Source organism: Micromesistius poutassou (assembly GCF_964030765.1).
Source record: "Micromesistius poutassou genome assembly, chromosome: 4".
NCBI classification, from domain to species: Eukaryota; Metazoa; Chordata; class Actinopteri; order Gadiformes; family Gadidae; genus Micromesistius; species Micromesistius poutassou.
The window spans coordinates 7,084,529-7,101,497 of NC_140274.1; the positions used below are offsets into that span (position 1 = coordinate 7,084,529).

At 46.5% G+C, this 16,969-nt stretch overlaps 1 long non-coding RNA gene across 1 annotated transcript; it reads left to right on the forward strand.

Moving 5' to 3' along the window:
• The first annotated feature begins 13,909 nt into the window (after positions 1–13,909).
• On the forward strand, positions 13,910–16,172 carry LOC311342206. The gene is made up of 3 exons (XR_014633391.1): positions 13,910–14,056; positions 14,829–14,891; positions 15,860–16,172. It is a non-coding gene; the product is annotated as an uncharacterized lncRNA (long non-coding RNA).
• Positions 16,173–16,969: the final 797 nt, after the last annotated feature.

Below are 16,969 nucleotides of genomic sequence, written 5' to 3' on the forward strand. Positions count from 1 at the left end.
TTTAAAAGTAATGAATAACAATATTCCAGAAGAGTGTCCCTATGCCTTTGGATGTGTTTCTCCGGGGCTGCAGGCTTCATGTGAATGTATTATGAGTGTGAAGTGGAAGAGAAACACAAAGCAAAGGAAAGACGCTGAGCTCAGCCCCAGTGGCTTTTACGAGTTTCGCCGCTTATAATAATTTCGCATTCTTTATTTCCTCTTTTATCGCCCGGTTGTTAAACCAGGACTTTTCTTTTGCCATTTCGGGCAGAGCTTTTTACGAGCGTGTCACGGCGTTAAACTCCGAGAAGAAAGCGAGGATGAAGGCCCTGAGGTTCATGGGAGAGATGCCTCATTCCCACTGATTTGCAGTTTCTATTTCTGACTCGGCTTTAAGTCACATTCATGCAGAAGCTACGAGGTGACGGATGAAGTCAAAAGACGGCGTTTCGTTCATCACCGTGGCAATTTATAAAACAAAGCGCGCTAATTCCCGCATGTGTAAACACGAAGATGAATGTCTTCCAAGCACGGCCATTTTGTATTATTCAAACACGGGGGGGAGGGAACAATCGCCTGCGCTGGGCGCCGCGTGCCGGTGGCTCGGATGGCACCCTATCCTGATGTCATTAATTAGGCGTGCCTCCTAAACAGCCAGACAGTAATTGTCAGTTGCACATGAGTAATTGAATCGGGCGGCCATGCTTAAACAATTGGCTCTAATTGCATTACTGTTCTGGACCGTGAATACAATGGGCAGACTGAAACCTGCCCCCTCAGCATCACTAATTGCGTATGTAAATCAGCCGTATTCTGCCCCCCCGACAACAGGGGAGAGAGTTAACGTAATGGAGAAGGCTTTGGCATTGGTTTTGATAGAGCGTAGAGCAGCAGATCCGGGCAGAGGCCGCTGGCTTGGATGGACTACTGTACGGAAGAGCTGGCTGCCCCGCGCTGGGCTGGGCCGGGCTGGGCGGGCAGGGCTGGGCTGGGCTGGCCGGGGCACCGATGCAAACAAAAGAGAGACCCCTCCCATCCACAGATGGGGACAACTTTCCACTGCCAATGGCACCCGTGTATTAATGAAACATATGCGCGGTGAAAGAGAGTCGTCGGATTAGCTTAAGGCGCTATGAATTATGAAAGCCCCGGACCGCTGTGATTGGCGGAGCGTTGCATCACTCTGGCGTAGGGTGAGGTCATGTTTTAGATTCCCTTCCAGCAGGTTCCTCTCTCTCTCTCTCCTCTACTCGACTTACTGGAGGAGGAAGAGCTGGGAAGAGGAGGAGAAGGAGGAGAGGAAGAGGAAGAGGAGGAGAGGAGGAAGAGGAGGAGAAGGAGGAGGAGGAAGAGGAGGAAGAGGAGGAGAGGAGGAAGAGGAGGAGGAGGAGAAGAGGAGGACGGAGAAACTGGGAGGCAGAGAAGGAAGAAGGAGAGGAAGAGGAGGACGACGAGGGAGAGGAGGAGGAGGAGGCGGAGGAGGAGGAGCTGGGAAGTGGAGGAGGAGGAGGAGGAGGAAAGGAAGAGGAGGGAGATGAGGAGGGAGGAGGGAGAAGCTTGGAGGCAGAGGAGGAGAAGGAGGAGGAGGAGGAGGAGGAGAGGAGGCAGAGGAGGAGGGAACAGCTGGGAGGCAGAAGAGGAAGGAGGAAAGGTAAGAGGAGTGGAAGAGGAGGCAGGGGGAGGAGGAGGAAGAGGAGGAGAAGAGATTGAGAGCACATCTGGATCCGTGGCCATGAGGCCAAGGCTGGCGCCAGCGCTGCTCAGAGCCAACACCACAAGAACACACACACACACACACACACACACACACACACACACACACACAAACACACACACACACACACACACACACGTCGATTTATGGCTCTTAGATTCTAAGAGATATTAGTGTCGAGATATTATATTTAATGTCTAAAATAGCTCATCTCTGAGGATCCAAGAGAGCTAAGAGCTGTCAAACTACATCTTAACTGCATGTGTTAGTGTGTGTGTGTGTGTGTGTGTGTGTGTGTGTGTGTGTGTGTGTGTGTGTGTGTGTGTGTTGGGGTGTGTGTGTACAGTATATGTGTGGAAGTATGTGGGCATGTGCTATTTCAGTTCTTGTTGTTACTTTTTAAAATCACACTATTCTCGCTGCTGTCCTTGAATCCCAAACCCCCTCAAACTGCCTTCAAAGCTCCTTAAATCGATCTCCAGACACTGAGATTTAGAGGCAGACACCAGTCCATTCTTAGCGAGACAGCAAAACAGACCCTAGTGCATGTTAATTATTCACAACCAATCCATATTTGAACACATGTGGGAGCCGATGCAGCCTGTCTCTGTTTGTGTTTAAGGACGCGGCCATGTGCTGCTAGACACTATGTGGGGACGCGTTGGGTCTGTGGCAGCTTTCTATGGGGGTGGTTTTGGGAGCGTTAAGAAACACTTGATGTCTTCTTGATGGAGACAGAGTTGAAGCGTCTGTGACATCATAACCAGCTGTACAGAAAGGAAACACAGGCAGAGTGGCGCTCTTAATTTCAGTCTGTGGGCCGGCGCAGCGGTCGGGATTAGGATTAATAGGTTGACGAGCGCTTTTTAGGCATTTAATCCCCGCGGTAGCGCTCTATGAAACCCCTTGTGTGTCCTTTTTCAGGGGCAAGAATTTCAGACAGAAAAGAGGCATAAGGTACAGCCTGGATACAGTCTGTCTGTCTGTTCCACTGGAAGAATACCGCCGGCCACAATTATAACACGACGGTACTGGAAACCAGTTCCACAACAGCAAATCACCATGCTGTCTGTTTGTTGGCATCCGTGCTGCTCTGGAGCACCAGAGAAGATCTACTGTCGAGTCTCTGTTCTCCTCCACATTCCTGGGTCCCGTGCAGCGCAGACGGCCACAGACGGTCCGACAGCCCGGAGGACTGTCCCTGAAATCCCTGGGTTTTTATCGGCTTTGGGTGGGGACCGCATGTGTGTGTGTGTGTGTGTGTGTGCGTGTGTGTGTGCGTGTGTGTGTGTGTGTGTGTGTGTGTGTGTGTGTGTGTGTGTGTGTGTGTGTGTGTGTGTGCGTGTGTGTGTGTGTGTGTGTGTGTGATTATGTGTCTGTATTATGACATGGTTGTGTGCGTGCAGGCATTTGTATGTATGTATGTGTGTGTGTGTGTGTGTGTGTGTGTGTGTGTTTCTACATTTGAATGTGGGCCGTGTGGGAGTGTGTGAGTGTGCATGTGTATCAGACGGGTGAATCAGGGTTGGTTGTCAGACTGGCTGTCAGGCCAGGCTGCCCATGTTTGCTGACGCCACATCACTCCAAAAAAAACCTCCATCCATCCCTCCATCTAGCTGCTCTCCTTCATCCAACATCCATCCATCCATCCATCGCCTCCTGCTACCTTCCCTCCCTCCCTCCTCCCTACCTCCCTTCATCCATCCCTCCCTACCTCCTACCATTCATCCAACCATCCCTCCTACCTCTCTCCCTCCATATCTCTCTCCCTCCTTCCCTCATTCAACCATCCCTCCCTCCCTTAATTCATCCATCCCTCCCTATCTCCTCCCTTCATCCAACCATTCCCTCCCTCCCTCCCTCCTCTGATCCCGGGACGTTCAGGGTACAGCCACATGGTCTGCATTAGCTGCATACTCTGGTCTCTCCTCTCTGACATGGTGTCTGCCCACCACGCCCTCACTGGGCCTGGAGAGAAGACGTGTGTGTGTGTGTGTGTGTGTGTGTGTGTGTGTGTGTATGTGGGGAGGTCCCTGTGTGTTTTCTCTGTAAACACAGAGTACACTGAGGAGCTGTTATTGCAGGACAGTGTCTGTTTACCACAGCTGAGTCCTCCGCTGTAAAGCCGCCCCGGGGAATGTCGTTTGGCTGGAGCCCTCCTATAGGAGGGGGCCGAGCAGAGAGCCGGGTGTCATCTGTTAGCTTACATTGGATGTAAACATGGCTTTTTGTTTTTGTACTCTACAGCAGTGTTTACTTTGTTTACATTAAATCTCAAACTCTATAGTTTACCGCCGTTGATTAGAGCACAAGGCAATCACAGCAACACAAGACCCTAAAACCATTGCTGGGGAAAAGGATAAATGTCTCCAGCTTCAACTGCCGATTGTCACATATCTGCCCAATCTCAGTGGAGTGACACTAATACTAATGCAATATTTTATATCGCCATATATGTACTTTGCCACCCTGCTGTTAGCGAAAAGACAGATTTACGGATCTGACTTTTACTTTGACATTGCAGCTTTACAAGATGCTCTTGTTTCATTCGTCCTTGAATGTGTCTCCACTTCCTTTAACAGCTTTGCATGTGGGTGGTCGGACATCCGGTGCCTTGCTCATAGATACCGTGGTAGTCATTTAAGATGCTTGCAATCTTGAGGATTTGAAGGAGGATGTTGGAAGAAAACTCAAGGTGCAAACAATATCTGACTTTGCAGTATTGGTAGTCACGTTAAGTTAATGGTCTTTGACCCAAACGCAACAGCAACGCTCATACACACCGGCCCTGCCCTCCGACCCTGCCCTGTCTGGATGTGCGTCCTGAACTGTAATTGATGTATTTAAGAAGAAGAAGTGTCAGCAGATCTCTCATAATGAAACGTAGAAATGTAGTGGCATGTTTCACCCTTTCACTTCCTCCTGAGGGCTGGCATGCAGCCGCCCCACGAACCCGCTGGTCTGATTCCCACATTCCATCCCCATGAACAAAGACTTCACAAGCGGCTCCGATCAAACATTAAACCGTGTTTGCCGGTCACACAGAGTCCGTAAACATGCTGGTATCTGGTATTACCTCAGTGTCCTCCTCCACTTAATAGAATACTAGAGACAAACCTGAAGGAGAGTCACATGAGTATGACCAGTGAAATCAGTGAGCACTCACCTGCTCCATTGTGTGTGTGTGTGTGTGTGTCTGTATGTGGGTGTATTGGTGTGTGGCTGTGTGTGCATGTTTGTGTGTATCTGTGTGGGCGAGTTAGTTTTTTTGTGTGTGTGTGTGTGTGTGTGTGTGTCTGTATGTGTGTACCTGTGTGTGTCTGTATGTGTGTTTGTGTGTATGTGTCTGTGTGGGTGTGTCTGTGTCTGTGTGTGGGTGTGTCTGTGTGTGTGTGGGTGTGTGTGTGTGTGTGTGTGTGTGTGTGTGTGTGTGTGTGTGTGTGTGTGTGTCTGTGTGTGTGTGTGTGTGTGTGTGTGTGTGTGTGTCTGTCTGTATATATGTGTATGTATGTGGGTGGGGGTGTGTGTGTGTGTTTGTAGTTGTGTGTGCGTGTGTGAGGACACATTGTTTTCCCTGTGAAAGCAATGGAACGCAAGGTGTCAAATGACATGCTGTCCTCAGTGTCCTCAGGAATTCATGAAAGCTTTAAAACTTCAACACACCAATTCATTTTCTAAATACAAAAGGCATCATTTATATCTCTATAAATGGGGTTAAGTGTTAGGTAAGCATAAAGTCTTAAATTTCGGTTGAGAAAAGAGGTAAAGTTGAAGTCATTTTCATATTTGTTACACTTTTCATGGCATAACCACTGTGGTGAGCAGCAGAGAAAGAAGACAAAAATACAAACGTTGGCCTCTCCCATTTACTCCGGGGAACCCAAAGAGAAAGACAAGAAGTTTCTGCTTCCGGCTGCCGGGTCAACAGCTCTGACAGTCCCCAGGTCGCCACAGAAAGTACACAACGTACAGAGGAAGATCCACATTTCTGCTGTAACTAAAGCTATATTTTCCTGCCTAACAACACCCCTGTCTGCACCTCTGGCTCCCACCCACATCTTCACTTTGTTTGCCTAATCACAGGCTGCAATATGCTCAGCCCACTGAGAATAGATAATGGATATGTGCCTGCGGACCAGAGCGCCGCACGCCGCGTGACGACAGCAGAACGCCAAAGGGAGGGGGGTGGGGGGGTGGGGGGGTGGGCGGGTGGGAGGGGGTGGGCGACCTCCCTGTTTAAGCCGCAGCGTCCCAGCTAGCTTCCGCGGAATGCTACATGTCTTGTCTGACTCCTCCGTGCGCATGTGAGGGCGGACAAAGTTAATAAAGGCCAGGGAAGATTTATGGAGGTGGGTAGGTTGGGGGGGGGGGGGGGGGTGGTGGTAATGAATGACTCACTCAAAGTTATATTTGTAGTGTTTGAGATGCGGATGGAGATAAACACATAAACCCCCCCCCTCCCGTCCGCGCTCCCTTCCTGGCCCTCAGTCATCCTATGTGCCACCGCTTTGAGAAATATACTGCAATATTTGGAGGGTTGTCGTGTTCTTTTTGAAGAACACAACGATTTTTGATGAAGAACACAAAGTTCGGAGAACTATGAGGAGGCAAGTGGTGGCTCGGTAATCGTTCTTAGTCAGAGACAAATAACAAACCAGAATGGGCTCCATGACTCACAGAAGATGCTACCTGGTGACTTTTTAAAATGAGTTTAATTACTTTTTCTTTGCAGCCCAGCCTCCATAATCGACCCTGTTGAAAACTCTGTAAAACGTTGAAAACAATGCTGAACAATTATTAATTAACCTTTTTATATTTACAACATTGTATAAGTGTGTTTAGTTTAGTTTGTTTAGCAGTGGAAACATTGGTTTTGTTTCATATTCAGGGGACTTGCAAACGATTCTCCAAAGAAATGTGGATTATTATTGGGTATTTGTGGCGCTTAAATTAGAACAAAGAGAACTTCAATTCAAATATTTCTTCTAGCAAAGTAGGAGGAGCCTTAAACTCAACCCTGTGCATCCAGGACTCTAGATCACTCTACTACTGGCTCTGAAGCAGCCTCTATACAGCCCTGTCATCCACAGATAAATCATACATTTATAACATGATTTTATCTTCTCTGCTTCCTGCTGCGTCCTGTGCCTCACCGACGCAGACAATCTGGGTTTTTATCAGCGGCGCTGTTTCCAAAACTCCAAGCGCCTGTACGCCCACCACAGACCACCGTTCCATAATGCAGAAACCATACCAGAGAGCTCCCTGGAATGAGAGAGAGAGCTACACAAACAGCAGCATCAACAGACATGTTTCCAGGCTGTTCCCCAGGAAACGGAAATCCATTCCCAGTTTAACCGGGAGAATGGATTCCCTCTGAAATAAACAACAACTTTACTATGTAGTTTATCTAGACTCTTTCAGCCCAAGAGTTATTGTTTGTAGATAGGTGTCGTCAATGAGCCGCTAGGGTAGGTGCCTTGCTCAAGGATCTCTACATGCAGACTCTGGACATCGGGGATTGAACCCGGAAGCATTTGGCTTCGAGTCACCCTCGTAGCCAACACGCCCCCCCCCCCCTGTCGAACAGGGTGTCACGCAGCAATGAAGGATTGAGGGCCGGCGGCGTGGCGGTCCCGAGGGGGTATAAATCCCGCCCGGGGAGCCCTCCCTGAGACAGGCCGGGATGACGGAGCGGGGGGGGGGCGGGGGGGTCACAGAGCTTCGTTATGGACCCGGCGGCAACGCGGGGTAAAGATATACGATGGGAAGGGGAGGTGACCCAGTCCTCTCGCTACACCCCCCCCCACCCCTCTACCCCCCCGTCCCCCCTCCAACCCCGGCCCATCCCTCCTCAGGCGGGGGCCACAGCAGCAGATATGGGTCTGCTGACACACAGGTAGGCTAATGTATGCAGAAAAAAAAACACAGAACTGACCGTAATCGTGCGCATGATCCGTAACGTTTAACAGCGGCTCGCTGAGCGGCCGATTTAGCTCAGTGGGACGGAGATGACGGAGATGATGGAGATGATGGAGATGACGGAGATGACAGAGTCAAGGCCGGGAGGAGCGCTGTAAAACATGATTGACAGATCCGCAACCCCCGCCCACCACCACACGCTCTGGGCGAGCCCGGTAAACACAGCCGCCGTGTCGGGACAATAGAGTCCGGGGGAGAGAGAGAGAGAGAGAGAGAGAGAGAGAGGGGGGTAGGGGAGAGGTGGGGGTGAGGCAGGGGTGGGTGGGTGACGACACGCGGAGCGGTAACCCGAGTCCCCGGTTTGATTCCAGCCTGCAGATGGACAGAGTGCTACGTTTCACTACCTTCCACCTCCCTGCCAGGGAGGGCTCCGACCTTTGACCCCAGCTGGTGACTATTCCTGGAGAGGAGGGGAGGGGTGGGGTGGGGGGGGGGGGTTGCTTACTTTGCTGTCTCTGCTGCCGTTTGGACGACTTGATTGAAAAGGAACGGCAGTCTAGGAATACGACCGTATCGCCTTACAACGTCCGCCCCCCCCCCCCCCCCCCCCTGCCCCCCAGCGACCAGGAAGACGTGAGCGCCACGTCCGTCTCTGGAGAAGAGCCACCTCATGAACGCCACGGGGTCGGGACACACTCCTATTGATCCCCCAGCGGCGCCGCCGTACCGCCCTCCATCACGCATGAAAGAGATTTATCTAATGGCCCCCCGGCCCCGAGGGTCCACCGCGCCGGGTCACGCCGCGTTCGCCGCGTTCGCCGTGACCTCTGAGCGCCGTGACCTCTGAGCTCCATGCACTCCATGTTGAGCAACGTGCCCTAATGGCCGCCGGACTATTGGATGACATTGTTGCAGAGGAGGCAACACCCAATCCTAATCCCACCCCGACATCACCCCCCACCCCCCCCCCCACCCCCATCCCCCGGTCCATATCAACCTCCTCCTCCCAGCTGCAAATCCGCGGGGCTAAAACCATGCATGTAAGTAATCCCGGGTAAGAGGAGAGGCGGGATGTGGTCGCTGGCACCCGATCCACATCTCGGTGACGGGGTCAATCGTTTCATGGCTTCACGTCACGTCGTAGGGAAAAATAACACCTCTGGAGTCAAAGTGTCGATGCACGTTCGGTTCGCCACGGCCGTGGATCATGGAAGCTTAACGTTGAGCATGCATGCGTCTGCATGTCTTTTCATGCCCGAGTTCCGTGGAAAATATCTATAGGCGCCTTTGTGGGGGCTCATCGCCTGTAGCTAGTGTCAGGGCGTCCTTACATAATATCTCTGCATATTTATAAGGCGTCTTGGAAGTGCGCAATTCCACCAAACGCACTGCTTCCAGTGTGTGGAAGGCTCGGTCATCACGGCGGAGACCCGGGTTTGATTCCTGCCCGTGGACCTTTGCTGCATGTCCTCCCCTCTCCCTCTCCCATAACGGGCCATTAAGGCTCGGTCCTCATGGTAGTGACCCGGGTTTGATTCCTGCCCTTGGTCCTGTGCTGTGTGTCCTCCCCTCTCTCTCTCTCTCATAGCGGGCCATTAAGGCTCGGTCCTCATGGCGGCGAGGTTCGATTCCCGGGTTTGCATCCTGCCCGTGTTCCTTTGCTGCGCGTCCCCCCGCTATCTCCCATACCTTCCTGTCTAACTCACTGTATCTTCATGAATGAAGCATAATAATGCAGTTAATAAATCTTGATAACAAATAAAGAAATGCACTGCTTCCAGTGCACTCTCAGACGAACCACAGCACTGTGTAAATAACACGTGTGTCATCTTACCACGACGGCACGCGCAGTCAAAGTGTCTCTGACACGCGCACACACACACGCAAAACGTCTGGCGTGACAGAAGCTTCCTCACCACCACCGTCTGTTTCAGCATTGTGCTTAAATCACCAGCCAGCGCTGCTGAATAACACAGCGGGCCGACACGGAGGCAGCGTCGATGGAGGTTTAACTGAAACACATAACACACAAGCATTAGCAGCCACGTGGACACAAAGAACACACCATAACAAGCCAACCCGCTGTAAGAGCGTGGAAAGCAGCGCTGCGTTGAGTCCGCAAAACACCAACCCAGCAGCAGACCCCGCGTCTGTCAGTGCACTGGTAGACCCCACCGCTCTGTCACCCGGCCCTGAGCCCGCAGCAGAGATCCAGCTCTGGGTCTTGCGTCACCTGAGCAGTACTTTATGTGTGTGTGTGTGTGTGTGTGTGTGTGTGTGTGTGTGTGTGTGTGTATCGCTCTCCAAACTCCTCTCAGCACCTCCCGGGGTTAATGTACCGCGTCGGCCTCTGTCCTGCCACGCTTTCGACCGCGTCTCCCCAGCTCTGTCTCTGAAGGCTTTGGGGTGGGTGGGGTGTGGAGTGTGGGGAGGGGGGGGAGGGCGACGGCGATGGAGGGGTGTCACTCAGGCACGGGGGGAGTCTGACAGGGGTGCTCGGATGTCTTGTCCCACCGACAAAACCAAAACAAGGTTCCAACACAAAAGCAGGAGGTGTAATCAGATGAGGAGGCGCTCAGCGGCGCGATGATGCATCACTGTCCTGGGGTAACGGGGGCGGGGGGGGGGGGGGGGGGGCGAGAGGCGCGCTCACAGGCCTCGCGCTTCCATCAGCGCTAATGGGGGACGAGCTGGGCCTGGATGAGGACAGATGGGTCACCTTTGAGAGAGCGGGGGGGGGGGGGGGGGGGGGGGGTACGGCGCTGGGAGCTGGGTCGATGAGAGTGTTCAAAAAGCAGGGCCGGGGGGTTTAAGGGTGGGGTCATTGTCGGTCAGATATATTTCAAAACGCTGTGGGTTTTGACTTTTGGGTTTGTTTTGCTTGCAGTAACTTTAAGTGACTTCCTGCCTGAGCCTAAATAAAACTATTTCCAGCCTGGCCGGCCACAGGGGGTGGGAGGGGGGAAGAGACTGAAGCTCTGGGCCTTTGGTTATTTGGTTAAACAACAGCTCAGCTAGCAGTTAGACACCCATGTCGCCGTCATGGGAAAGCTTGCAGGGTAAAAAAGGAAAGTAGTGTTTAGCGTTACTAGTTTTAAACTGAAGATGACTGTTGGGTAACACTTTACAATAAGGTACACAGAAACGTAGGTAGTTACTGAGGAACGAATGAGTAACGAATGAGGAACGAATGAGTAACGAATGATGAACGACGAAGTGACAGTTACTCGGTAACTACTGAGGAGTTACTGGTAAACAGACCAGGGGACTACTGAGGAACGAATGAGGAACGAATGAGGAACGAATGATGAACGACGAAGTGACAGTTACTCAGTAACTACTGAGGAGTTACTGGTAAACAGACCAGGGGACTACTGTATTCGTTACTGAGTAACGAATGATGAACAACCAGGGGCCCTAAAGTGACAGTTACTCAGTAACTACTGAGGAGTTACTGGTAAACAGACTAGGGGATACTGTATTAATGAATCATTCTGTGAAATAGCTAAACTGACCAATTGATTATGAAAGCAACTGAATTTTCCTGGGATTTCACAATTAGTTAATAAATTAACAAGGCACAGACGGGATGATTGTCATATTTTAATAAAGATATTCACAATACATACATTCATATTCACATTTAAGGTTTATTATGTGGCATTAGTAATGTTGAAGGCTTAAAAGCAATTGTCCACCACTGCAGGGCACGCTTTAAACCTGCCTCCCTTGGTTTCAAGCGCTGTCGAGGGCTGGCTTGGGTCCCACACTGGATCGACTGGTAGAGCTGGATCTGACTGATGAGTTGTTACTCTTTCGCGATCCATTCGTTCACCAGTAGTTAAGCTTCATGAATCATTCGTTTACCAGTAGTGAAGCTTTTTGTGTACCTTCATGTAAAGTAATGCATCATACTGAGTTGTTACTCTTTCGCGAACCATTCGTTCACCAGTAGTTAAGCTTCATGAATCATTCGTTTACCAGTAGTGAAGCTTTTTGTGTACCTTCATGTAAAGTAATGCATCATACTGAGTTGTTACTCTTTCGCGAACCATTCGTTCACCAGTAGTTAAGCTTCATGAATCATTCGTTTACCAGTAGTGAAGCTTTTTGTGTACCTTCATGTAAAGTAATGCATCATACTGAGTTGTTACTCTTTCGCGAACCATTCGTTCACCAGTAGTTAAGCTTTATGAATCATTCGTTTACCAGTAGTGAAGCTTTTTGTGTACCTTCATGTAAAGTAATACATCATACTGAGTTGTTACTCTTTCGCGAACCATTCGTTCACCAGTAGTTAAGCTTTATGAATCATTCGTTTACCAGTAGTGAAGCTTTTTGTGTACCTTCATGTAAAGTAATGCATCATACTGAGTTGTTACTCTTTCGCGAACCATTCGTTCACCAGTAGTTAAGCTTTATGAATCATTTGTTTACCAGTAGTGAAGCTTTTTGTGTACCTTCATGTAAAGTAATGCATCATACTGAGTTGTTACTCTTTCGCGAACCATTCGTTCACCAGTAGTTAAGCTTCATGAATCATTCGTTTACCATTAGTGAAGCTTTTTGTGTACCTTCATGTAAAGTAATGCATCATACTGAGTTGTTACTCTTTCGCGAACCATTCGTTCACCAGTAGTTAAGCTTTTTGAATCATTCGTTTACCAGTAGTGAAGCTTTTTGTGTACCTTCATGTAAAGTAATGCATCATACTGAGTTGTTACTCTTTCGCGAACCATTCGTTCACCAGTAGTTAAGCTTTTTGAACCATTCGTTTACCAGTAGCGAAGCACTTTCGGGTTAGTTATAAAACCCCAAACCACTGTTGATGACAATGAGGGATCTACAGCCACTTTAGTTAAAAATGTATACAACATAGGGAAATATATATATATACTGCGCTCATGACACATAATAACATATAACATAATAACAGGATAATATAGAAAATATTAACAATTTAAAACACAAACAGAAACAAAAAAAGGCATTTTAAAATGGAACAAAAATAAAGGCTGCACTTTTAACAAGGCATTTCTGAAGAACACTGAAAAAATCTAACAAAGAAAAGAAGTTTCAACAAAACTCAATGAAATGTTATTGGTGTTCGTGGCCAATGTCATGCAGCAATCTGCCAAGGAAGAAGACCCATTTTCTCCTCCTCCAGGTAGCTCCAAATCTCCCCCTTCCATACTGTGATAAAGTAGTAGAAGACAGAAAAATAAACATTAGGACCGACAATTAATAAAAAATTCTAGAACATGTCATAGTCAAAGATTATTTTGTTTGCACGGTTAAGAAATTATGCTGGTCCTCTGGCCAAAACGATGTGAATTTGATGAGTTTCAAAGTGTTTTTAAAGCCTAAGAAGGCATAAGTCATAACTGTGTGCATGACACAATAATAACATTCAATTACAACAATTACAATTACTCAATAACTGTGGTATAATGACCGTATACCACAGCCTGTCGTGATCTATTGCTTAATTATATTATTTAGATATAGAGCTCCGGGAGTGCTGCGATTCACTCTAGTCTGGACTGCAGGGAGTGAACGCTGATTGGCTGTTATGTTACGTCCCTCAGGGAGTGAACGCTGATTGGCTGATGATACCCCTTCAGAAACATTTATATAGAAATTAGAAGATAAAATGAACATACCGTGATATAATACGGCATTACCGTATATGCCTCAAATCATACCGTGATATAAATTGTAGTCCATACCGTACAGCCCTACTGCATACCTTACCTATAAATGTATTTCATCCAGCTGAATAGGGACAATTTGCTCCTCTCAAAAAGTGACCCGCACCTCACTGACTTCCTCGTCGTTTTCCCTCTATGTTTATTACGTCGGCACTGCCTACAGAAGAAAACACATTTCTTCATGATAAATATTAATGTTACTGAACTTGAATTTATAACATGACATATCAGTAAACAAAGGAAGTCATCGATAAAAACCGTACCAAAAAAAGAATACTTACCACTGCAGTCCGTCAACGTTTGCGTTTTCCTTCATTTTCATGCTCTTTTTGCAGAGTTTGCATTTTATTTTGGCTTTAAGTAACTTCTTCTTTTGGAGCCATTTTATCAATTTTAATTTCTTTTTAAAAGTCTGTCTTCCCTCAATAAGACTGAGTACTTCAGCGTGCAGGGTCATGATAACTTCGCATCAAACCGTCTTCCTGTCTTGCACATGCGGACCCACAATGCAATTCGGGAGCGTCCCTTGTCGTCGACGGACGTGTACAGTGGGTAGGGGGCACGTTATACGCAGATCGTTTTACCCCATGCGTCGGACACGCCCACTCTCTGTCGACGGGCAAGGAGGTCGTGCAGAAGGACTTGACAATGGAGACTCAGCGAAAGAGTAAGAGAAAAAGGCAGCCCACGGAAGAGCTTCCACATGTAGAGACAGCCATGTTAGAATGTAAGTACATGCTTTAAAGTTATTTCATTATTAATTGAGAGTGTAATGATTCGGTCACATTGCTTAGCTTCCTAAAATGAGCTAATTTGACATCGTACCACGTCTGTTCTATCACGTATTTTTTGGCCTTGCTAGCTAACCTTGTCACTAACCAATGGATTGCTAGCTGGCTAGATAGCCGACGTTGCAAGCAAATTTTAATCATCTGTCAAACACAAAAGTTTAACTCTTAACTAGGTCAAAAGACCGACGGTTCAACCACGTATCTAATGTTAAATTAGGCGAGTCAGTTACCACGTCTTTGAATAGTTTTTGGAGTTGTTTTTAACTACTAAAAAACCCGAAGACTGCTACATTACACTGTTATAGTGCTATTACGGTAATACCTTTCTCCCTGTTTTTTTTCTTTTCAATTTAGTCCATAGTTACAGTATGTAATGTTAACAACTGAATCTCTCAAACATGTCTTCTACACAATGGACTGCATGTGGAACCATGACAAATGAATTGATGATGATTTGTCATAAATCAAAATGACATATGATCATACATATTATTATTACATATTATAACATTAAAGACAATGGATAATGTCATTGCCCAAAGTGAATAAAACCCTTATTTCTTAACTAACTGTATATATATTTTTTTAAGGTATCCATACAATTTTCAAATGAACAAAAACGTCACTCTGTATGCATTCATCAATATTCTTCATAAGGTTTTGAGCCCCTTACACCAACCATTCTTTCTGTGCTCCAAAATGTTACAGCGCCATCGAGTCAGCGGGAACAATCCGAACAGCGCAGTAGCCAAACTGCAGCAGAGGAAGCAGGTAATTAATTTTTTATTTTAAATGTTAAGCATACTTAACAGATATACTCAGATTCATGTGACTGTGAAATGTAGTTGTACACAGTATAATGATTAATAACTGATGAACGTCACTATGAAAACACTATAATAGTGTTACTTTTAAACCTCTTTTCTACTTCCTGGTTTTATGATGTTAAAATAAGGGTGCTCACCTTAACTGGTTGAAGGCTAGTGTCTAGAGGGGATCCAAGACAAGAGGATGCTAGTAATATTTACTCCATTTGTACTTGAACATTGCAGTAACCAAGTATCTACCTTTACATGATATCGTAACCGGAAAGTGCTTTGGGAATGGGAAGGAACTTAGAACAGCAATGACATAAATTAGATTGAGGTCAGTTAAGCCACTTTAAGTTAGTCTACTAAGTAGAAAATAAAAAAGTTTTTGGTTATGGTTATATTCATGGTGCTGGATTAATTGATCAATTCTTACCCATTTATTTAACGAGCTAGGTGGTCAGCTGGTCCCAAGTCTGCTTATAATATCAAAGCCACGTCTGAACACGTCTGACTGTTCAAAGCAGCATAATGGATGAAGCTACAGCAGGAACATGGCTTTCAAATAACACTAAACAATATAATCCACTTATTCTACCACATGTCTAAACTATACAGTACTCCCACTTTACTCTCTAGTTGTGCTCATTTGATTTATAATAACCTACTGTTAAAGAGTACAGATAATACTACTTGAATAGACAGTACACTCACAGTACTCTTGATACTACTGGAAATTACAATTTAATAATTATTATTATTATACCTCTGTACATTCATTACTCTAGAATGTAATTTAGAACTAACTTGCCACTATATAACCCTAATACAAGAATAGTATTAATACTAGTAAACCCCTAACCAACTGCACTACCATCATCCTGACAAAATACTACTGTTAATACATGTTTATCATTTTCTTTGTTTCAGTCCTCACCCCAGAAGAGGCGATGGATCGCTACAGCCGTGTCAGATGAAGAGAGCTGGTTTTTGTTTTGTTTTTAGAGTGCCTTTTTTTGTTACATTTTAAAATGCCTTTTTTGTTTCTGTTTGTGTTTTAAATTGTTAATATTTTCTATATTATCCTGTTATTATGTTATATGTTATTATGTGTCATGAGCGCAGTATATGTATATATATTTCCCTATGTTGTATACATTTTTAACTAAAGTGGCTGTAGATCCCTCATTGTCATCAGTGGTTTGGGGTTTTATAACTAACCCGAAAGTGCTTCGCTACTGGTAAACGAATGGTTCAAAAAGCTTAACTACTGGTGAACAAATGGTTCGCGAAAGAGTAACAACTCAGTATGATGCATTACTTTACATGAAGGTACACAAAAAGCTTCACTACTGGTAAACGAATGATTCATAAAGCTTAACTACTGGTGAACGAATGGTTCGCGAAAGAGTAACAACTCAGTATGATGCATTACTTTACATGAAGGTACACAAAAAGCTTCACTACTGGTAAACGAATGATTCATAAAGCTTAACTACTGGTGAACGAATGGTTCGCGAAAGAGTAACAACTCAGTATGATGCATTACTTTACATGAAGGTACACAAAAAGCTTCACTAATGGTAAACGAATGATTCATGAAGCTTAACTACTGGTGAACGAATGGTTCGCGAAAGAGTAACAACTCAGTATGATGCATTACTTTACATGAAGGTACACAAAAAGCTTCACTAATGGTAAACGAATGATTCATGAAGCTTAACTACTGGTGAACGAATGGTTCGCGAAAGAGTAACAACTCAGTATGATGCATTACTTTACATGAAGGTACACAAAAAGCTTCACTAATGGTAAACGAATGATTCATGAAGCTTAACTACTGGTGAACGAATGGTTCGCGAAAGAGTAACAACTCAGTATGATGCATTACTTTACATGAAGGTACACAAAAAGCTTCACTACTGGTAAACGAATGATTCATAAAGCTTAACTACTGGTGAACGAATGGTTCGCGAAAGAGTAACAACTCAGTATGATGCATTACTTTACATGAAGGTACACAAAAAGCTTCACTAATGG